The 25,243-nt window shown below is 39.2% G+C and overlaps 1 protein-coding gene and 1 long non-coding RNA gene across 2 annotated transcripts in view; both read right to left on the reverse strand.

Moving 5' to 3' along the window:
- LOC121041573 (catenin delta-2-like) overlaps nt 1-25,243 on the reverse strand; it is a 533,025-nt gene that overhangs the window by 184,057 nt on the left and 323,725 nt on the right. The window lies entirely within an intron of this gene.
- On the reverse strand, nt 14,724-18,519 carry LOC121042749 (uncharacterized). Its single transcript, XR_005796424.1, has 2 exons — nt 18,176-18,519; nt 14,724-15,741 (listed from the first exon to the last, which is right to left on the reverse strand). It is a non-coding gene; the product is annotated as an uncharacterized LOC121042749 (long non-coding RNA).

The raw sequence follows: 25,243 nt of genomic DNA on the forward strand, positions 1-25,243 counted from the left end.
TTCCATATTATTTATCTAAGAGAGAGCACATGAGCAGGCGAGACAGAGAGAGAATCTCAAGCAGCCTCCATGCTCAGCATAAAGCCTGATGCAGGGCTTGAACCCATGACCCTGGGATCATGACCTGAGCCAAAATCAAGAGCTGGACGCTCAATCAACTGAGCCACCTTGGTGCCCCTCTTTTTTTTTTCATTTTTATTTATAGAACTTTGAAAATACCTAATATATAACCCAGAACTACAGAATAAAAATTTAAAGGTAATGGGGCCCTACCATGTACCTTTTGAAAAGCTTCTACTAGTAATTTTTATGCCCATATCTGTTTAGGAATGACTACTCTATTTATTATAGTAGCACATAATAATGGCAATCAAGATTGTAAGTATTTGCTTACCATGTATCATACTCTGTTAAGTGCTTACATGCATTAATTATTCATTCCTCACACTGATCCAATAAGGCATTTTATTGTCTGAGACATTTCAAACTTAAAAATGTCAGGAGCTTCCCCAAAGATCAGGCAGAAGTAGAACTCAAAGGCCAGCTCTAACTGTTCAGAACTCCACTGCCTCAAAAATCTAGGATTATTTGTTCCCACCATTTTAATGGAGGCTATAGAATCGGGAACAATCCAGCCAAAATAACAATACAAACTTCCTTATTGAAGTTTGTACCATTTCATACTCTCTTCTTAGTTTTCCTTGTCTTTCTAGAAATAAAATACTGGGATGAGTATGTCCAACCACTGGAAGAATTATACTTATTGTTGTGTTCAAGTTCACAGTACAACTGAAATATTTCCTTCTAATAATGATCCTTAACTTGTAAGAGTGCCACTTTGAAACTCATATACACCCTGTGAGGGCAAGGACGACGATAAGAAGCTATGCTCCAACAGCTTTGTCTATGTTTACACCACAGTGGAGAGAGCAGCCTTCCAATATTTAAAGAGTAAAAGAGGAAGTACCAAAACACTAGGCTCTGACAAAATCAATGACTTGCATCTCCTCCAACGGATTTTGCATGTGCTGACTCTACGACCATTGCTCCAAATATCCAGTTCCTCTTCCCCACCGTTCCTCTGTTCCTTATGTTTAGGAAATATGCTTTTGCCTTTCAGTTTTATGGTGTTGAATCCCAACATTGATTCCTTTAATTATCATCTGTTCTGTATGAGTACATTCCTGGCCTCACCCTCACCCCCTACACATGACAAGAAATGACCACCACTCTCATAGTACAACAATGTTTTATTGAATTAACTTAATTACATACTTGTCTTCTGTCTTAGCACATACATGTCTTGGTGGCAGGGGTCATGCCTTTACATTATCATCTTCTTCTCACCTAATATATAGCACTCTCAATAAATGATGAATGGATGGATGGATGGATGGGTGGATGGGTGGATGGATGGATGACTTAATGTCTGACCTCAAAAAATAATGTTTGGGTCAATATGAGAAAGTGTGCAACAGCGTGCATGCCTAAAGCACACTGATTAAGGGATCTGAAGGAATATAAAAGAAGGAATATAAAAATAAAATATAAAAGATACTTTTGTGGCATTTCCAATGCAAAATTTCTATGATATTTTTCCATGAATTGTGCTTGCTCTTCCCCCCATACTGTATGTCTTTTGTATAACTAACTTGAATTACAGAATAAGAATTATAGTAATAATTCTATTTAGAATAGAAATGTTTGAGTGACAAAGGCCAATATTTATCCTTTCTCACTCAATGCTTTGTTGAAATTTGAATAGCTAAATATTCGTACCAATGGAATAATTATATATGCTCTCATTACCATATGCCACCAGTATTGTAACCTATTGTTAGCATTTTACTTTGTTGGCTTCTCCTTTCTTCCTGAAACAAATTCTTCTTATGGTTTTCAATGCACACCTCCCTGCCTTCCTTCCCACCTCTCTGGCTGCTCTTCTTCTCTGTGGATGCCTCCTACTCTCTCAAGCTACTCTTCTCATTGGGATTCTTTTACATTTCTATTTTCTTAGATTTTTGTCCAAATAATTTCACCAATCCTCACAGCTTCAATAACCAATAATGGTGGGTACACAACTGTCCACGGCACCCACTCTAGAAAATCCACAGGTTCATGTCCAAAACTGACATCACAGACAACCTACAAACCTGTTCTCATTCTGTTGTTTTCCTATCTTAGTCCATGGTACCATCATTTACCCAAGTTACCTAGTCCCCAAATTTGTTTATGATTCTGGACTTTATTCTCCCCAGATGTGCACAATAGATCATTAAATACCACTGTGATACTTTGATTTATAATAAGAAATATGTTTGTTCTTCAGTCCCATTTCTGTCACATAGCTCCTAAAACCCTTGAAATTACCTAGGTGCTAAGAATGACAAAGGTGTCTTTTGTTATGTTAATGAAATTCTGGACCACACCAAAAGATGGGGAGTTGGTGGCCAGGAGAACCAACAATGTAATTTGAGTGTTGGGCTTTCAGTCCCATACCCCAGGGTGTCCAGAAAGGGGAGAGGGACTAAAGATTGAGTTTAGTCATCAATGGTTGATGATTTAATCATTTGTGCCTACATATTGGAGCCTCCATAAAAAACCCGAAATCATGAGGTTCAAAGAGTTTCCAGGTTGGTGAACACATGAAGATTTGGGGAGAGGGGTGCACTCAGAGAGAACATGGAAGCGCTGAGCTCCTCCCCCATACCATGCCCTATGCATCACTTCCAGCTGGCTGCTCATGAGGTATATCCTTTTACAATAAACCAATAATCTAGTAAGTAAAATGCTTCTCTGGGTTCTAAGAGCAGCTCTAGTAAATTAATGGAACCCAATCTACAGCTGATTGGTTGGCTGGAAGGACACGTGACAACCTGGATTTGCCACTGGCATGTGAAGTGTATGTGTGGCCGGGGGAGCGGCTGTAGGACTGAATCTTAACTTGTGGGATCTGATGCTATCTCCAGGTAGAGAGTGTCAGAATTGTAGGACACCCAGGTGGTATTAGGTAATTGCTTGGTGTGGGGGGAAAACCCACATTGGATATGAGAACAGACTTGTAGCTCCCAATTCTACCTCTCCAATCTGTCCACTATCTCCACTGCCACCACTCCAATTCTACCCCACACTGGGTGTCAGTGGACAGTCGTGTACACACGCCTGCAAAACTAAACTCATTTTTAGAGTGTCTGCCCCTGTTCATACCTGCCTTCAGTCTGCTCTCCACAATATAGTAAAAAATTATCCTTAAAATATTAATGAATGTGATTCTGTTATTCATCTACTTAGAACCTTTCAGTGACTCCTTACTTACTAAAAATGAAAATTAATAATTCTTAACATTTAACCCTTCAATAGCTCAATACTCTGTAACATTAAGAGAAATATTTATTATCACACGCATCACGATATCTCTACTAAGTCTTGATATCAACTTGAGGAACTGAGTATGTTGAGAATCTGACTGGCGGTCTCTATTCATACTTTTTTTTGTTTACACAGAACATAGGCTTTTGCAAGTTAATATAGTATTATTAATTTGAAATTACAGACATAACCTAAAATAGTTAAAACTTAATCCTCTCACATTTTCTTCCACACTTTACTATAGTTTAGTTATAATTAAATACTCTGTATACTAATTACATACAAATTAGCACACTAGTTACTAGTCACTAGTAAACTAGTTACTCCCAAGTTCAAAAGATATTATCCCTTTGCTGGGCCACCAAGAAAAGAAAGAATATAATACTTTACAGAGTAAGAAAGAACACTTTTCTGATTCTGAGAAAAGCTTCAGGAGATACTTGCTTTATAAATGTTTTCATTTGTTTTTGAGGGAGAGAGCACACAAGCAGGGGTGGGCCAGAAAGAGAGGGAGACAGAGGATCCAAAGCCGGCTCTGTGCTGACAGCAGAGAGCCAGATGCAGGGCTCGTACTCACAAACTGTGAGATCATGACCTGAGCCAAAGTCAGACGCTTAACCTACTGAGCCACCCAGGTGCCCCAGGAAATATTTGCTTTGTATTGACCTAGCCTCCAAAGTTCTCTTGACAAACTGTAAAATCTACATTAAAAAAGACCCCTCAATTATAAAATCAGCATCTTCATATACTTTCATGCTGTAACACTTGTATGGCAAAATAATCAATTTTCCCACGATTTACCATCTTCCTAACATAAAAATCCCTAATGAATTTTACTGGTAGTTCTTTGAGCTGAGTGCCTATCAGTTTTTCAGGATGAGGAGATGACTTAAGTATCTTCACTGGCTCCAAAGTTCCAAGGAGTTCTGTCATTAGATCCCTAGAAATCAAAGTTTATCTCCAGTAGTATGGCGGACATTGCTGCTTAGTATCTCTTCAGTGCTACGATATCAGATTTCTCTGGTACACAGATAAAATGCAAAAGGAATACTGTCTTCTCACTAAAAGCAACCATAGGTGGGGATTAAGCCATCAACACTTTCTTGACTGCCAGCATACCACAAGAACCCATTATTTTGGAGTTCCTATTTTTATAATGCTAAATTCCCAGGCAGAAAAATACTGATACCTTTCTAATCCAGATCTCTAATACCAACCACACACTAGGCGCCAAATACACATTAATTGAATGAACGAATAAAGTAGCAGTAGGACAACAAATATTTAGGGGCAAAGCGTTCTATAAGGTGTTGGATGACAAAGACATGGGTACAAAATTAGCTCAGGTATGGATCCTACGATGGTTAATTTTACGTAACTTGACTCAGCTAAGGAATGCCCAAATCACTGAGAAACATTCTTTCTTACATTGTCTATGTTGGTGTTTCTGGAATTTGAATCTTAGTAGACTAAGAAGATCACTCTTACCAATTCTGGTGGGCATCAATCATCCAATCAGTTGAGAGGCTCAATAGAACAAAAGGTAGAAGAAAAGCAAGTCTGGTCTCTCCATGGGAGCTAGGACATCCATCTTCTTTTGCCCTTAGACTCTGGCACTCCTGGTTGTCTAGACCTTTGGACTCAGACCAAACCAACTTACATCATGGACTCCCCTCATTCTCAGTTCTCTGAGTTTGGACTGCAACTATACCATCAGGTTTCATGGGCCTCTAGCTTGCACACGGCAGATTGTGGGACTTCTCAGCTTCTACAATCATCTCATCCTGACCTCATAATAAAACTTTCTATATATCTCCATATATTCAATTGCTTTTCTCTCTCTCTCTCTCTGTGGAGAACCCTAACAGAGATTTTGTTGATAGTTTTAAGTCTAGCAAAAGAGTTGAAATCTGTATATAATTAAACAGAATATAAAGTAAAATGCTAAATTGTGATGAGATGGATACAAATTAATTTCAAAGGCAACATCCAGTTAGGGAAGATGGGAGAGGGTGAGGTGAAGAACATCAAGGATAATGGCACATACAGAAGGTGGCACCCGAGGTGGACGATGAGAGGTTAGTGGTTGGCTGTGTGAAAAGGTTGAGGAAAAGCATTATGAGTGGAAGGAACAGCATGAATGAAGGCATAGAATTAGACAAATATTGAAGGTGTATGTAAGTGTTTCAGGGAGTAATTAGAGTGCGGTTTGACTGGTGTGCAGGACTGGAGAGAATATCAGGCAAATTAGGTTGGAAGTTGTGACTTAAATAACAGGTTAATATTCAACAACGATGCTGATTTTCCTCATCCATTAAATGTGATGCACCACTTCATCTGTTTCCATACTCCAACTAAGAAATCCTTTGAAATTTTATTGAACCCATTTGATAAGGAAATAAAAACATTGAACTGGCTTTTGACATCTGAAGGTCTCCAGTGTTGACATGAATCTCATGTTACATTACAAGCATTGTCCTGCTAGGATGTTAGTTTGCCTGTCCCTAAACGTTCCTGTCTCCTCCAGAGCCTTTTCATAATTAGGTGGACACAGTAAAGTCCTCTGGCATTCTGGACACAGTTATGGGGTCCTAAAACCAAAGAAATAGTTTCATTTCTCTTCTGCTTCATTTATATTGTTGACATTTCTTTCCTGTGTGTGTTTTTTTTCCTTTTTTCTTTATTATTATTTTTTTTTTGATGTGCCTTTCAGAGCTCACCTCATTGCCTCCAGAGTGGTTTTTAATTGCCAATGTCACATCTACCATTGACTGAGGGGCTTGAGGTCACCACAGCGCTGACATCAGGTAAGAGGGAGTTATTATTATAACTGTACTCTAATGTAATAGCATAATGGTTTTAGTCTTTGAATAATAACAGCTGTATTATTACTCTAATTATTTTATCTTCAAATGCCCCAGAGAAGAATATAGGATATGAAATATAATTCTTTGGTGTAGAGAGGAGGGAACTAGCAATCAAAGAGATTAAGTGAATAATTCAAGATTACTCAGCTAATGGTATAGCAGAGATGATAACACAGTGACATCTAGCCCAATGGTCTTCCCTATTCTTGATAAGGTATGCAATATGCATTTACATACTGTAGACAAGCTATATATGAATGACAAGTCAAGTCTTTCATTTTACATTTCCTCACTGCTTAGGTAGTGACAACAAAACATGAACATTCTTACATTTACTTGTTTAAATCCAAATGGCACAACGGGATCTGATTCTACTTTTCATTTTTTACAAGACTAGGCATTCAATTAAAAAAATACCCTCCTTACTAAAGTAGCTTCATGACTTGAACGTTCCAGGGTGATCCATTCCCAAAACAACTTCAAAAGATGAATATAAACCTATCTTCAAGCTGTGAAAATTCAGTTTCTTTTCCTTTTATTTTTTTTTTTCTTTTTGAAATTCCTCTTCTGGGAATAAATTAAGCTCAGTCTAACAAGGAATATATCCATATTTGCATCCTGAGAATGCAGCGAGAACTCGTAGGAATGCAGCATTGATGAATGTACCACTGTTGAGCTAGTTTACATACACTGGAGCAAAATGAACTGTGACCAATAAATCCCTTCCATGGTCGCCACCCTTCCACCTCTCCCCAATTTGGGGAAATGTCTTAGTGGACGTGCAGTATCGAGTTTGCAGGCTTATTTTCAGTCATAAAGAATAGGGTACCAGATGCTCCTGGTACACTGAATTTGTCACACTGTAGACAAGCTAATATCATTATGGGAGACCACAGGGGAAAAAATAAAAGATTCACATTTAATCCACATGAACTACCAGGAGACCCATCAAGGCAGTTGGGCTAGCTCATGATACAGCAGCTTCTAGCAAATTAGCAGCCCATAACAACTTAGTTATAATGAGCTGCAAGATCTTACACCATAAGCTCAACTCCATTAAAGTGAATTCAAGTACATGAATTCATGTACAGAGTGTAACCTTAACATCTGTCTGTGCTTAGCCAATATTTTGTTTATGCCTTTTTAGGAACAGCCAAATTATCCTTGTGTCCCCTGAAACGGGGGACTGTAATTTCCATCAGCTGCAGTGTTTACCTGATAGGGAGGGCAGAGCTAATGAACACCAGCTCCCTGGCTGCCGAGCCGGACAGCAAGCTGCCAGGATTCTAGCAGCTGTTTCGCACATATTAGGCCAATTTTCCACCAAACGCTTTTCCCTGGCTATTCAAGCAGGGAAAGCAATAGTCCAGTCAGAAATTAAATAATCAGCAAGACACGTGTATTTGATAAATACTGTAGAACTTGTACTTAGTTAAGAAAAATGACTCGAACCATATCCTACCCAACTCAGCATGGAGAACCTTCCTAGTATAATTAACTTAGGCCACCGTTTTCCCCAGAAAAGCAATGCCCTCCTTCTCTCCCCACAGTAGAGTGAATACCCTTTCGGTATGTAGGAACTACTACTATTAACTGCTGTTAATAATAATATCACTATTATAAAGACTATCATTGCTATTTTATAGATGAGGAAACGGATAACCCATAGTTAGCCAGTTGCTACATTAAGGGAACAGGCATTCAATATATAGCTAGGTATTTCCATAGAGTTTTATGTATAGGATGAATAAGTACTTATGTGAATAATCTAACTCCTTTATTCTCATTCTATCTTAGACAGCGGGTGTACATGAATCACTTGGGTGATGTTTTCCAAATTCACGTTCTTCCTCCTACCTCCAGAAACCTTAGCACACAGGAAAACAGGCGCTGCAAGTACAATTATGGGTTTTCTAGATCTTTACAAACCCAAACTAGTTCTAATCAATCAAGATGTCATGTCTGAAAAGTCTCAGAGAATTTCATAAGTGGAGGGGATCTACAAGGTCATCGAAGTTCATCATCTGTCGGTCTTGGACACTCAGCTTCGTAGACAGTTCCTACCTGGAAACTACTGGGGACGGTGGTTCAAAGTCAGATGCACACCCACTGAAGGCGGCCCAGGTCATCAAAAGCATAACATGCCTACTCATGAAAATCTAATAATTGCTTCTGATTCTGACCTCTGTTCTAGTTCTGTCTCCTGATTCACTAAAGCAATACTCTGACGTTTTCATTGATACAATAGACCCCATTATTTGAAAACCACATCTTCTCTTCCTATTTATTTTTTTTAAGTTTATTTATTTTTGAGAGAAAGAGAGAGAGCAAGCAGGGGAGGGGCAGAAAAGAGAAGGAGAGAGAGGGAGAGAGAGGGAGAGAGAGGGAGAGGGGAGGGGGAGGGAGAGAGAGAGAGAGAGGGAGGGAGGGAGGGAGGGAGGGAGGATATCAAGCAGGCTCCACGCTGTTAGTGCAGAGCCCAACACAGGGCTGGTTCCCACGAACCGTGAGATCATGACCTGAGTCAAACTCAAAAGTAAGACGTTTAACCAACTGGGCCACCCAGACATCCCTTCTCTTCTGATTTAAACAGGAGCAGTTCAGAGGTCCTACCCCTGCTTATTTGGGCTTTCATCATTGTGGCCAGACCTCTACATGGTCTCTTTTGTTTGTTGATCTCCCTTTCCCTTAATAACCAACGTTCCATGCACTATTTCAAATATAATCTGAAAACTATCAAGTACTTCAGAAGCATCACTCATAGCACTGATATTGAACTTCCATTCATAGAACCTAACATTACATTAGCTTTCTTAACTTTGTCAAATAGTTGCCTTATAGGAAATTGGAATTCAACTATACCTTTAGTACTTTTGTTCTAAACTGCTGCCAAAAACCAGACTTCCATACACAATATATCTCTATAGTTGATCCCTATGAGCCCACAGACATGGATTCCAAATTTTCAACTTTTTGTTTTATCTCATATTTTTTTCGGGATTTTAGATTTTTCTTGAAATCTAATTTTATACCAAATGTATGCATACTTTTTTGAGATTTTATTTTTAAGTAATCTCTACACCCACTATACCCAATGTGAGGCTCAAACTTACAACCCTGGGATCAAGAGACACATGCTCTACTGACTGAGCCAGCCAGGAGCCCCAAAATGTATGCGTATTTTACTAGCCTTGAAAACCTGCATATTCTAAAAAGTTTTAAAAAATTTAAAAGAAAACAAAAGGGGGGAGGCACCTGGGTGGCTCAGTTGGTTGAGTGTCTGACTTCAGCTCAGGTCATGATCTCATGGTTTGTGAGTTCGAGCCCTGCGTCAGGCTCTGTGCTGACAGCTCAGAGCCTGGAGCCTGCTTTGGATTCTGTGTTTCCCTCTCTCTCTGACCATCCCCCGCTCATGCTCTCTCTCTCTCTCTCTCTCTCTCTCTCTGTCACTCAAAAAATGAATGAAAACTTTAAAAAAGAAAAAAAAAAGAAAACCTGCATATTCTATAAGCTTGCTTTGAAGACATTAGGCCAATTGTTTGATTAGTTTTGTTTTGAAAAGTAAGTACATAGCTCAATGCTTTTCCACCCCAATCTCCTTTCCTGTAGACAACCGTCCAAAGAGATATATAAAGACATGCCTAGTACATGTCATCAGGATACAAAAATCAACATAAGCCTTGGATTGTTTTCCAGTAACGAGATGCAGTGCGCTGTGATTCCAACATTGTCTTCTTGTCCCCCTGTCTGCAGAATGCCTGGAAGTAACTATGTGTTCATTTACAAATTAGGAACAATCATTCATGGCTGTATGATCTTCTTCATCCTTGACCCTAAATCCGGAGACAAGCCAGATGGGGGGGGTGTCTTACAAGGACAGACGGCTGAGCTTAACAAATGTTCCTATTTCTCATATTGCAGCTTTTGAATTGGAATGTGACCGTTAACTTCCCGACCCCGTTGAGTTGTGCAGCTCTGTGGTGGCGAAACTCCTCTGAAGTAGGGCGCATAAGACAATCGCCTGGGGTAGGGGAAGAAAGGTGTGAACTTACGGTTTAAATTACTGTTCTCACCTCTTAACATGAGCTTTTTATCTTATTTTCTAACATATGCATCTTAGTACAGTAGTACATTTATATCACGTACAAATCACTGGGCACTTTATGAATGTTCTTGCTCAAAAGACTTCCGGATCGGAGGAGTGAAAAATAGTAAGGGCTGGAGACCCCAGGGTAAGAGACGCACACAGGTTAGGCCAGCGATCCTGCTGAGAGCCCACCTTGGCCAATCTTCTGTGCTCCACAGCTAAAAGTTGTACCCCTAACTCGGCACCAGGGAGCCCCTAGAGGAGAAATAATAAAATCCTATTCATTTGGAAGGGATCACAGAATTGAAGCCTTTAATTTTGCAGGTAAGGAAACTCAGGTGCAGAGGGATTAAGTGAGTAGATGGTGCAGCTTCAAAGCCCTTGGGGGACGTTCGAGGGAAAAGAACACGAAATGAAAGAAAATTAATACCAGAGCTGGAACTGAGTTCATTCCATTGCTTTTTCTCAAAATATGTCCCGATAAAGTAGTAAACATACAAACTCAAAGCCAAAAGCCACAACTGAGGAAGAAAAGAAGAAGGGATGGGAGGGTGACAGTCACCGAATACAGCCTTACACAGCCTTAGGCGCCGTATTTAGGCTGATCGATTTTCTGGGGAATGCACCAAGCACAGTGCAGAAGCATTGGCAGTGAATGTTCTGAACGTCGGCCGATCGCTCAGGGTGACACAGCCACCTTCTAACTTGAAGCCCCTTTAGAATTCTGCCTTCAGAAGTTGTGAACATCCACATTGTTCTAGGATGAATAACGCATTTCCCCAAAATAAATAAATGCTTACAGCACAGGAATATCCACTTGTAATCTAGATCTGGTAAAATGTTCTACAGATGGAAGAGGAAGTTACCGTATGAAGTTATGCTTATACATGACATCACGCTGCACCTGTGCCACAGGGATGAGAATGTCACTATTCCGATGGAGAGAAAGGCACGAGTATGCCCGTGTTTTCTTAGCGCATAGAGCTAAGCCTCTGGCCTCTAGGCCCATATTTTTTCCCACGACCCCAAAGCTAAAAGGCCTATTTCATACCTGGTTAAAAACACTAAGAATTTTGTCTCCACACAAAGCACAGATTCTCAAAGTTACCCCAAATCGTCACTGTCACTTGCAGAAAAGGATGAGAAGCCAGTTGGCCTGGCTTCCTTTTGAAAATGAGAGGAAAGAGAAAGGGCTCCCAGAGCTCTGACAGGGATACACTTGTAGGGATAAACTCCTTAGGATGGGCACAGCCTCTGGGTCATCATAGGGACTCGACTCCTAGACTGCTGTTCTTTTGAGAGGAGGAGGAGTGATAGCAATCATAGTCATTGATTTATCTTCCGGTCCCTACAAGAAAGACAGCTCCATGAAGGCAATGGCTGTGCAGCTCCCTACTCCTAGATTTAGAACAGGGACTGGCAAAGAGCAGCTCAGTACATCGTGCTGTAATAATCCCTAGACCATGCCATTTCATTGAAACCAGTCTTAGGAGATGCTTTGGAAATATCCGCATCACAGATGTATTGAATTGACACACAAGGCCGTACTGTAAACCAAGCCACACAATGGCTGCAGGTGAAAGCAGTGAGGAGAGAAGGAAAGGAGGAGACTGAGGAATGGGGAGGCCACCACAAGATCAGGCTACCGTGTTCTCCCCTCCTGCTGCCTATCTCCCTCTCTCTACCTTACATGTGCATGCACAAATACAGCATGGCAGAGAGCCTGGAAATAAAGAGCCTGGAAAAATACAAGACTGTGATAAACCAGCTACTACTGAGCCCTCCGATCTCTTCTCACCTTGAACCTGCAGGAGTCTCCACTGTGGCAGATGAGACTGCCCCGATCTATAGGCTACCCCTAACTCTCTGCAGAAAAATTTCAAATCAACCTTAAACTTGTTCTCTCACCCACCTCGTTCACAGCCAGTTTCTGCATCCATAAAAGCAGAGAGGTGGTTCTCAACTGCTCCTGGAATCCCCTAGGGAACCTCTTAGAAATGCAGATGTCCAGCCCAGACTTTGAGATGCTGAGTCAGGGAGCTGTATTTGCAATACATGCTCAAGCGGATTCTGATGCGGCACCCCATTATCAATCCCTGAGCTCCAGGCCCTGCAGGATTCTTTTTTTAAAAATTTGTTTAATGTTTTATTTTTGAGAGAAAGGGAGACACCGAGAAACAGAGTACTAGCAGGGGAGGGGCAGAAAGAGAGGGAGACACAAAATCCGAAGCAGGCTCCAGGCTCTGCGCTCGAACTCCTGAACCACAAGATCATGAAGTGAGCTGAAGTCAGACACTCAAGTGACTGAGCCACCAAGGCTCCCAGGCCCTGCAGGATTCTAAACAGGAACATGTTGATCAGTGGGTCAATTCACAGTACAAGGGAGAAGAGCCTGGAGCATGTGACCGGAGGTGACCAGTAAAGAAAAACAGGGAGAGCTATGCAATGCGTGGAGGGGAGTTTCTATGAATAGGCAAAGATCTACAAAGGTTCTCCAGAATCTAAGTGAGATGGTTACACTGAGCAGTGCCCTTGGTGGGAAGGCTGAAGGGGAGGGAGGTGCATAATCAAGTAGACTTGGGTTCAAAATCTTGCACACTTTTTTTTTTTTTCTGTAATCTCAGACATCCCACATAATGAAATAATTACTCTGCTTAATGATTCTTATCTATAGCACAGGGACAATAGCTAACATATACGGGCCTCTGTGAGGATTTAGCGAGATGCTGTAAGCAAACACTAGATACGCTCAACGAGTGTGTTAGTTATCATTCACAGTAACAAATAAAAGGCAGGGTTAGGTTCATATATGCTGAAATGAAGGCATGCAAAGTTCCTGTTTAATTCCATATACCTGGCGATTAGAAAAGTCCCTAAAAGGGAAATGTATGACATTTGGCCAATATTTGTGCACCCCATCTGCAAAATATGCCGGAATATGCCACAGTCCACAGACTAACATCAGGTCCACAGCAGCACTAGGGCCGACAACCAAATGACCCAACAACCCACGGGCCTATGTAGGCACACACAGCCCCACAGCTCACTCAGAGTGACCCTCTGTAAGTCTTTGTCGTCTTCACCTCCGTATTTATGGTTTCCAATCTCCGGCAGAACTGCTGCATGATAATATGGGTGCAGTTAATCCTCAGCCTTAACACCGATATTTAACTACCTTTACCATTTCAAGGTTGAAGATAGTAGAAACGCTACTAATGCTGATGAAAATTACCAGAAGTTGGTTCAGAAGAGCAGGAGGGCTTTAAACTAACCAGAAGCAGCTGAAATTCACAAAGAAGGTGTGTGTGAATAATGGGAAAGCCATGCAACAAATAATCCTATTGGGAATTACTCTCATTGGATACGTATCCAAATGTCACATTCCCCACACAAACAGCAGCTGAGGCTTAAGGGAAACAAAAAGGTTCTCACAATTGATTAGACTCATACCGAAAAAAGGAGACAGTTGACCAGTTGACCAACACCTAAAATCAGTCTTTTCTCTTTAAAAATGAGCCAGTACTTTTGGAAGCCACAGACTAGCTCAACATTTTTATTCCTAGAGGAAGTAACCTTCACATCCTTGAAAAATATTTATACACTGGAGAAGGTCACTATGTAATTTAGCCACACTGCAGCATTCATTAAATTCTTAGAGCTTGCAAAGTTTATTTTTAAAACCACCAGTGCTAAGTTTAATTAAACTTGTCAAATGTAGGAAAAACTTGATGTGATAGAAGCAGGTGATTGGGTGCACAAATGACAAAAATATTCTCACTCTGATTATGCTTTCCAGATGAGCCAGCATTAGTTATGGCCACTATATGAGATGCCACTATTGACATAATTAATGCTGATTGGTAATTCTTAGGATCCTGAAAACGGGTTTTGATTTTTGAGTAGAACTTTATTTAACAGAACCGCTGACTGAATATGATCACATAAATGATCCAGGCTATTGGATCTTTTTTCTCCTGTCAATGAACATTAGTAATATAAAGAAAGAGATGATGTGAGATTTTAGAGACTACGTATAATTCTTTGTGTGTTCCTTATGCAATAGTTTGGAGAATATGCGGATAAATTACAGAACCTTAGAGACAGCTGGAGTATTACAATAACAGCCACACCGTTTATGATGGAAGCAACAGATGACTTCAGAAGCTGAGGGCAGTGGTCAAGTTTCCACCACTAGAGGCTGGGAAGAGGGGAGGACACACTGGTCTTCTCACTAAGAGTCCATCTGATTCCTTGACCATGCGTTAGGAGGGAAATTCTCAACCCCTATTCTGTGATACAGGTGACTTGGCTGAGTGTCGGCGCATAAGCAATCATAAATCTCCTGCCGGTATTTGACCACCTTCTCTCACACTTATGCTAGAATAATGAGTGGCCAGTGATAAATGTGAAAATTTCTACTTTATTTTAAAAAAATCGAAAAACAACACCACCACCAAAGTAGAACACTGTATATTTGGTGCCAGGAAATTTATATTTAGTTCATCATTTGTTCAATAAATAAGGCACGCGAGGCTCTAGGTGCTGGGAATGCATCAGTAAAAATGTTAGACAAAAATCCCTGTTCTTATGGAGTTCACGTTCTGGTAGAAACAAATGGACGTGGAACAAGATGGACCAATGGGTTACTTAGAGTACCATCTGTGGTAAAGGTGGAGGAGAAAAATAATGCAGGAAAAGAAGACAGGGAGGCAATGGTTATCAAGACCTGACTCATCGATAAGGTGACCTCTGATCAGAGACCTGAGAGACACAAGGGGAAGGGGCACGTGTATATCTGGGCTGGATTCTGGTTGGGGGCTGCTGTTTTCTGTTTTCAGCAGAGAAGAATGGCAAGTGCCAAGGCCATGTGATGGTTCTACAAATGGCAAGGAGGTTCTATGCTGGAGCAAAGTGGGCAAGAGGTTACGATTTAGGAAAGGTGGGAGAGCCAGGGGTGGTAGGAGACACACGATTGAGGGGCTTGGGCGACTGCATGGTCTTTGACTTTGACTCTGCATATAGTAAAATTTTAGACTAAAAATAGTCGAAACTTTTTAAATGTTAGGATTTACGTTTCCAGAGGATTTCTCTGGCTACTGTTTAAAAACTATCTTTACAGTCATGCTTTAACAATTATATTGGGCACGTCACTGATTCTTTCCTCGTTTTGGTTTGGGAAGATCAAATACTCGTATTTTAATGTACTGTATCAAGTTCAGCAGTGTTTCTGGCTCTCCTTGGCCAGGCTCCATTACAGCAGTAATTTTTACTGCATTACAGTTACGAGTTCTCATATCTTCATCTGCACCAGATTTTTTAGTTCATGGACTCTGGGAACTTCCTCTTTCCTTTTTGTTCATGGCATACAATGTTTAGTACCAGGGAGGAACTCAACATCGATTTGCTGAATATAAGGTACTGTAAGAGATAAGAATTGTAGAAGAGCTATAAAACAGAACTCTAAATCAGAATTCACATGTTAATAAGCTTCTTACAGAAATACAAACACAAATCTTTGTTCCTAAACCATTTCAACGGGAACTTTCGGTCAAATGTATTAGCTATGAGTTGTAACCTATCAATATAATATCAATGATTTGGGCCAAATCTGGAATTGCCTGGGTAAAAAAAAAAAAAATATATATATATATATATATATATATATATATATATATATATATAATATTAAATTATAAATATTTAACAATTAAAACTATTCTTAACTGTTTGCATAAAACTTCACAGTAAAATACTCCAGGAAAGATTGTGCAACTTGGCGTTTGAGGATCTTCAACATCTGAAGGACCCTATTTAGTATGTTGTCTGATGCATTCACAGCATTTAAAGAGCTGGATTAAAAAAAAACAAATTTAAAAATAGTTTAAATTTTCTTCCCATATACAATACTTATATTCAGCAGTGTGAGGTAATAGGCAATTATACCATGTAGTTAGTTAAGTTGTTATTTGTTTAAAAAACTATTTGGGTCACACGCCTATACTGTGCCCTACAGCTTGAAGACTTAATGCCACTTAAATTTTTTTTTTTCAACGTTTTTTTATTTATTTTTGGGACAGAGAGAGACAGAGCATGAACGGGGGAGGGGCAGAGAGAGAGAGGGAGACACAGAATCGGAAACAGGCTCCAGGCTCCGAGCCATCAGCCCAAAGCCTTACGCGGGGCTCGAACTCACGGACCGCGAGATCGTGACCTGGCTGAAGTCGGACGCTTAACCGACTGCGCCACCCAGGCGCCCCAATGCCACTTGAACCCATGACATTGGTGTTCCACAAAGTGTGAGTGCCTAGATACTACATTCCCGAATTGAAGCTTTATATTTAGGCTTGATCATTTGAGTTTACATTTAGGCTGTATTATTAAATAATGGTCAATGCATGAAAAACTCTTTTCAAAGGTCAAAGTTTTAAGTAGCAATTCTCAGTGGATACCTTTGAAACCATTAATAGGTTTAGACCCATTCCCCCAAAGTGAAAAAAGGTTTCTTAGCTTTCATATGATCCAAATAAACTTTTAACTTTAATGAATCGAAATGAAATATTTACTGAGAGGTATCCCCAGAGTATATTCAAGCCTTCCTTTGTTAGCTTCTTTAAAATAAAACATACCCACGCTAGTCAATTAACATACTAAAACATGTGCCCTAACATGCTCCTGATTAAAAAGAACTAATTTCTTTATATCAACTTGGTTATTATTCGCCCTCAGTATCTGAGTTACAAAGTCACTCAAATTTCAAAAATATTAATCAAGTAGAAGTTCTATCTTGTGACTGTCACAATTAAGTTGGAAATCGTTCTTCTCTTTTGCTATTACCATCCAGCTGAAAACACTAAAGATAAAAACCTAAAGACTTTGAGTCATCATGGTATTTCACTTAGAATTCTCCAGCGAGCACCTATCTCACAAATATATAGCAATTTAACATATAATTCTCACAGACTGTCACCCCAGCGACACCCCACCATTAAATCCCCAGCTTTCCTAAATTGATTTGTCTCTTTAACCTGTTGAGTATACAAATATATTCTAAACTCTGGTGGCTACATACGTGAAACCTACGAAGTCACTGTAAATTTTGGTCAATGATTCTCTCACTGAGTTATGTGGATGAAAGCAATCTGGAAATACTTGGACGGTAAAGGTTTTCTATAATTATGGGATTTGAGCATCCTGTTTACACCATTTAGAATGATCAAAACATGCAATTATTGCATTCTAGTTCTAACGCAAAGCTCATCACTGAGAACTGAACAAGCTCTGTTGAGAAAGGCAATGCAATGCAACAAGTTAGCTGTCCAATACATTGAATTTTTAGTTACTTGACACACTGGCACTGGTTGTGCGATTTTTATGCCCTTACTCTCAATGATTAATTTCTTTCTGAGTGAGGCTCTTTATTTAATTGTGTGCCAAAGTGGGGGGGGGGGATCGACAGCCCACAATTTCCAAGCCAACTTTTAATTACTTAAACTGGCATTTACACAGATAATCATAACTTTCATGAAATCTAAGGGATGTATTTACGACATATCAAGTTTTACCAAATGCAGTCATGAAGCAGTTATAATGGTTCACAGATAGAAAAATGGCACATGGGTCCTTACAACTGCGTTCTGTTTAATTCGGTTATTTGGCATTTACAATTTCAACATTAATACTCTGAATAAACTGACAACTGTGAGGCCGGAGATCAACTGTACCTGTGTTCTCTACACGTAACTCTCAACCTGCAGTTTTACAACTTTAGCTAAAAATCATCACACAAACAACATTAATAATGAAAGCATTTAAAAAACAAATACGTTCCATTTTCACTTTTCTTCTCTTTTACCTTTGGAAACAAATGGTCCTTAAATACTTCAAAACTGTAGCCGAGGCCAACAAGTCGCCTAGTCACAAAGATGAGGGGTTACTTTTCCCTCTTTCCAGGCAGCTTTCGGGGGTTTCAGCCGTTTCTGCACCTGCTCCTCCCTCCCCGAGCCAGGGCTAAAAGGAACCCCAGAGGAGCTCAAAAATCACGAATGGAGTGGAAGAACAGTCTCGCAAAAGTCAGGATGCCAAATTATCATAGTTTAATTTCTTCTTTCACTCGCCAACAGTTTAAGAGAAAGCAAAGCAAAGAGGCATCAGAGACACCACAAGCCTAGTGGTAGCAGTCTTAAAAGAGAAAAGAATTGAGTTCAGCCAGGCACAAAGGTCTCCATGGCAACAGTGAATTTAGACCCCCATCGGCATTATTTATGCAACATTTCATCACAAAAGGACCCTCCCACTAGCCTGCCTAGCAAATTCTAGTTTTCGGATCTTTCATTTCTTTACCCTAAATCTGTATCTGGATCCTTAGCGATCTGTATCTCAACATTTTGACAAAAAAAGAAAAAAAAAAAAAAAAGAAAGAAAGAAAAACCCACAGAATCATAAAATTAGTCTCAGACTGAATCTAGACTTTGTTTCCTTGGTGAATTCAAAGGCAAGAGGTAGATTCAAGATTGCTTAGAGTTCATATTCAAAGCTGGGGTCTAGTTTTGATTTAGAAATGGATACTTTGAAAAAACATAAGTTTATTTAAATTATTTTATTTTTGAAATGAGATTGTAATTCAAAATTAATATAAAATATGGGAAACTCTAACAAACCCGAAGACTTACAGAAAAGAGAACCTGTCTAGATGCTTGACTTTAACGCTAAATTTTATATGCTTATATCCACCCTTACCCATTCCCAGCCATCGTAGTACCTCAGAAAACTCAGTTCTGAGTCTTACTTGATTCTAGTTTGGGTGTGACTTCCAAGTATTTTAAGTACTTTTTATCAACTGTGTGGCCAAGGGACCCCATGTCCACATGTTGTAATTAGATGACCTAGGGCAAGTTATGTACAACAGAGATAGCACCCCAATGTAATGAGGTTACCATATTAATAAGATGTTATCTTATTGAGGAAATACTTTCTTCAATTCTAAAACAATATACGACTATAATTGTTAGGATAATACCTGATGTTGGAAAGAAAGTATCATATTTAGTGTTAGCTCAAATAGAGCTAAACAAGGTGACTTTTAAAAACTAGGTCTTGATTATTTTTAAAATAGTACAAGCTTTTTAGATGAAAATTCAAAAAGAACCTACTTCTATTTTTATTTTTTTAGTTTATTTATTTATTTTGAGAGAGAGAGAGAATGCGTGCATGTGTTGGTGACTAGCAGAGAGAGAGGAAGAGACAGAGAATACAAAGCAGCCTCTGAGCTGTCGGCACAGAACCCAGTGAGGGGCTTGAACTCATGAACCACATGATCATGACCTGAGCTGAAGTTGGACACTTAACCAATTGAGACACTCAGGTGCCCCAGTACCTACTTTATAAAGGGCCATTCTTATCCCCCACCCACCCCACACCACTCTCCTTTAATATAGTGTATGTCTAAGACCTAAATCATGCATCTTGATCTAAGTCTTGATTGACTCTACATTGTCTTTAAGACAATTTGCAAGATTGACTCATGGATGCTAGTGTTTTCTGTCAGAGCATATTTGGTAAGAGTTTCTGTTGCCTGCAACATAGGCAAATATCTTTATCTCCTGGGGGCATAGATCTCCCAGAACTGGGTGTTCCTGGTGCCTCCAGAAGCACAGTTCACCTTCATTTTCCATGAGGATGCCTCCTGAGTTGCACAACTCATGGCCCTACTTAGACGGCTATACAAATTTTGTGAATACATCATTCAGATAACCTCACACTGAAAACTAGAGAATTAAAGAGCAGGCTAACAGTACTCTCTTTTAAGAAAAGAGTTCTCCTGGGAGAGAACAACTTCCACCCACATGTTAGTTCCCAGTTTTCTCTCTTCCATATCTATCACCTTGTTTGCTGCTTTTATTGCCTTTTTTCCTCTCTGTTTTATTTCCTCATAGCAGTCCTCTTTATTTCTGCAATATTTGTGCCTCCTAATGATTTAAATGTGGTTTCATTTACACAATGGCTTTACATTTTCTTGTTTTTCCATGAGCGCTGCCTACTCTCATTATTCCTTTCATGACTTCTTAGTCTTGTCATTTCTTTGATTCCATATATATATTTTTTATGATTCTAACCTCCTTTAGACTATAAAAAAGAATATGGCTAATGTTCTTTTACATTACTTGTAGGTAATTTAATTTTTCTGGAGTTATATTCTCTTTTCATTTTGTATATTACTGTTACGTTACTTTCTTCTCTTTCTGATTTCTTTGTTTATCTTTTTTGTGTGTGATAATGTCAATCCACTGTCTTATATTTAAACCCTTCAATTTATTATTTCCTTGATAATTTCAGCAACTTCACCTGGACTTGGCTTTTGCTTCATCAGATTGAGGAGAAGGGGGGGGGGGGGCTAAATATAAATGAAGAAAAAAAACAAGTTAAACATGCAGTTCTTGTAACATCCCCCATTTCAACAATATTCTCTCTTATGGGAGTTTGTCCTCCACAGGGCTTCCTGTTTCTCTGTGTCTCCTCTTGTCTGCAGAGCTCAGTGTTCCAGTGAAGGACACTGAATCATGGCCATTGCTTCTTCCTTCCTTCCCTTTTTCCCTCCCTCTCTTCCATAATTCAGTCCTTTTTCTCTTTCTTGCCCTTTCTTTCTTTCTTTTCTTTCTTTCTTTTTTCTTTCTTTCTTTCTTTCTTTCTTTCTTTCTTTCTTTCTTTCTTTCTCTTCTTTCATGTTTATTTATTTTAAGAGAGACAAAGACAGTGAGAGTGGGGGAGTGGCAGAGAGGAAGGGAGAGAGGGAGAAAGAGAGAGAGAGAGAGAGAGAGAGAGAGAGAGAGAGAGAGAATCTCAAGCTGGCCCCGCACTGTCAGCATGGAGCCCAGCACAGGGCTTGATCCCACAAACCATGAGATTATGACCTGGGTCAAAATCAAGAGTCGGATACTCAACACATTGAGCCACACAGGCACCCCTCTTTACTTTTTTTTAAATAAGATTGGTTCAATGTATGGTATCTTAAAAGTGATATCTACATTCTGTGTACTTTCTTTTTAGGAGTTTGTGGCCAATTCTCTTCTGAGTGTTACTGTAAATGGAACTGTATTACTAATTTATTGCATTTTTGGTTGATTTTGCTTTTTCCAGAAAAGAAATAGAATAAACTAAACATTGTGGAATATCCATAATTAATAACTTAACCTAAATCCTAGAAAGGCATAAATGTGTGTTTTTCACAAAATCCAACAGTAATTCACAATTTAAAAGGCAATCTTTGCAAACTAGGCATATGGAGGAATCCCTTCAATTTGATAATGAAAAAAAAACTGCCTAAAAATTACAGATTTAAATATTGCAAACTTGTCCTTAAGAGATGAACGATGTGGTATTCACTATCATTACTTCTACTTAACATTGTACGAGTGGTCCTGGGTGTGGCTCTGCCCAGATCATCCAGGGCCTGCTTGGGATTCTCTCTCTCCATCTCTCTCTGCCCCTCCCCCATGCACGCACACACATTCCTCCTCTCAAAATAAAAAAATAAACTTAAAAACAAATTGTACTGGAGGTCTTCTGGGATAAAGTGAAAACACAAAGCCAATGTACAAAAACATCCATTTTCTTCCTGTATATTGTCAATAAAGAAATTACAACAATAGTAACATTTACAAAAAACATAGGAAAACATCCAATACCTGGGGATAAATCTGTGAAGGTGATATAAGACCTCCTCACTAACCACTTCCACGTCACTCCTGAAATTAAAGCAGACCCAAATAATGGTTTTACAGGGAAATATCATGCTTGGCTGATTTAATATTGTAAAGATTTCAATCTCTTTGGATTAATTGACAGGTTTAACAGTATTCCAATTCAAACCTCAGCATGCTTTTTTTTTTTTTTTTTTTTTTTTTTTTTTTTTTTCCTCCAGGGGTGGGAGAGGCTGAGACAATGGATAGTGGATTCTAAAATTTACATGAAAATGCAAACGGTCAAGACATACAAGGGGTCTTGAAGGAAAGAAACAGATCAATACACTGAACCTACAGATAAGAGGGCACTTTACAAAGGGGCAGAAATTAAGACCATATGGCATCCATATAAGAAGAGACAAAGACAGAACAGTGGATCAGGAGAGAATTATGACACCAAACCAGGCTTATATGTAATTTATGAGAATCATACCCTTGCCACATACTGGTGAGATGGTGCTTTCACCTGGGTATCTACATGGTGAAAAAATGCAGGACGACTCCATCTAAAAAACTACACAAAAATCGGTTCCCACGGAGCCTCAGGCTAGATGTGAAGGATTAAACAATAAAGCTTTGAGAGTAAAATATAGGACACAAACAGGATCTTACAGGAACCATGGCTCTCTTAAGTAGGATGCAAAAAGTGCTAACCATAGAAGGAATTACAGAGTTATAAATTGGGCCATTTCGAAATCGGGAAATCCTGTTTATTAAGACACCACTGAGAAAGTGACAGGGCATCTAGTGGAAAAAGATATTCTCATTCTTTATGTGTGTCTGTGTATGAAAGTATATCTATATCATCAACAAAACTCTCCAAATGCAGTCTAATACAAAAAGATAAGTGACCCAATACAAAAAAAAAAGGTCAAAATACCTAAACAAGCACTTCACGAAAGGGGCTGTTCACATAGGCAGTACAGAAAGGAGATGATCAACTTTATTACTCATTAGTGCCATGCAAATTTATGACTTCCAAGGGATGCCAGTACATACTCATGAGAATAACCATGAGAATGGTTAAAAAAAAAAAAAGAGACAAAATATCAAATACTGAAAACTACTGGGTGTTAGCAGAACTTTCACAGACTGAGTGGAATTGTAAAATGCTAAGAGTAATTTGGTGTTTTTCCATCTCTTCTACAGCCCTTCAGGACATCCCTCTAGGTCTCTGAAATTCTACTTCCAGGTATACACTCCACAGAAAGGTGCACACAAGTACACCAGAAACATCTATCAAGATGCTCCTCCCAGCAATATTCCTATCAGCCCCACCTGGACACTACCTACACGCCCAGGAACAAGAAGAAATGTAGTATGACATCTGTGCACAATGAAATTCTTTTCAGCAAAATGAATAAATACATAAACTGATAACCAAACGCAGTGTATGGCTGAGTCTTATACACATGATCTTGACCAAGCTGTATTTCATGGTGTATCCACTTTTCTGTATGTATACTATTCTTAAAAAAATAAAGTCCTAAGTGATTTCCAATCCTAGATATCAGGCATGAATGAAAACATGTACATTATGTAGCTATGAATGTTCCTGATTTTCTAAAAAACAAAGAAAAAAAATGAGAAAAAAACCATTTTAAATTCAGCTTACCAAGTTATTTTAAATGAAAATAAAAGGCTTTTAAGTCTTAGAAGCAGAACTAAAGAATGAAGGGATCACTATTTGGTGTGGTATCATCAATTTAAAAATAATTCACTATTGTGTTCTACTGGACACATGATCTGACAAAAGAAAGAAACTGCATTTTAATGTTCTGGCCACTTTTACCCACTAACTCTGACAGCACGATAAAAGAATAAGCAGCACTAATTAATACAGGAAAGCTTTAACATTACAAACAAGTGAAGACTTTGTAGTGATTTCCAAGTAAGTGTAATATGAATAGTTGTATACTTTTAGTAGAACAATCTTTAAACGAGTTTTTTGTTTTTCTAACTTGGTTCTTTCCTGAAATTTTGGCTTTTTTTTTTTTTTTCCCTCAGAACCAGCATTCCAGGATAAAACTCTGTAATTCTATTTACTATCCCTCCGGACTCTAAGGTATAAAATTACAAATGAATGACAGCCAAATTACTGAGTCTGCCTTTCAAAGGGTATGGTGAAACTTTAGCACAAAGATTCTTTTGCAATTAAATAGTTGCAAGGAGTAATATTTTTGGGGCCAGCTCAGCTTTTCATTTGTAGTCTGTGGTTATCTCTGCTGCCCATGGCCACGATGGATTGCAGGACATGTTAGCGTTGGGGTTAAGAAGAAGAGAAGAGAGGAAGCGAGTGACACAAACAATGCTGGACGTTTGCCTAGGGCCCTGGTAGTGACAGCTACTTGGATAAAACTGAACCCCGTGCTGCCTGCTGCTGCTCAAATGTCACTACCTGGTGTCAGGCACACTCAGAAATAGGACACTCAGTACTAAGAGGCTGGAAATGCATGAGATCACACACTAGCTCTTGAACGCCAATCAGTGTAAACCTGAACCCTGTAACTAGAAATGTAGGCTACATATACTAAATCCCATTAATAAAATACATTTTGGTGATTATTTGCCCTACCGGGATATAAACCTCTTATTTGGGACCTTTTATACTGGGCAAATCACATGCCTTCCTTCACTGTCCGCTTTAAGTTAAAGCTCATGGAATGAGAGATTAAGACCAGAGGATTGCAGGGACAGCGCTCTACCCTGGCATGAAATTAATTTCACTGTATTCAAAGCACTCTTGGTTTCTCAAATAGGATGTGCAGTTGACCATCCGGTAAAGGTTCAGCAAACCCCTTGGCATTCCTAATGCTGTCAATTATCAATCCATGAAGTTCATATGAATTAATGTTTTGGGCATAAACAAGGCTGGAAGTCAGGAATCCCCAGTTACCGAATGCATGACTGCAATGACTCCAAGAGAGTGAATTTAGAACATGATTTTTTTTTAATGCATTAATTAATAAGAGGTAGAAACACATCTGTTCTATGGAATACTTCTAAAATGCCACAGTGTACCAGTTTTATCATGAATATATGCATTTTCCAAGTAATATTAATAATAACACAGAATTCTCGTTTTTAAATGCAGAGTTCCTATTTTTAAAGCAGCCTGTCTCTTTCTCTGACACACACACACACACACACACACACACACACACACACACACACACACACAC

This window comes from Herpailurus yagouaroundi, unplaced genomic scaffold, assembly GCF_014898765.1.
Source record: "Herpailurus yagouaroundi ecotype Mexico unplaced genomic scaffold, PumYag 29, whole genome shotgun sequence".
NCBI lineage: Eukaryota > Metazoa > Chordata > Mammalia > Carnivora > Felidae > Herpailurus > Herpailurus yagouaroundi.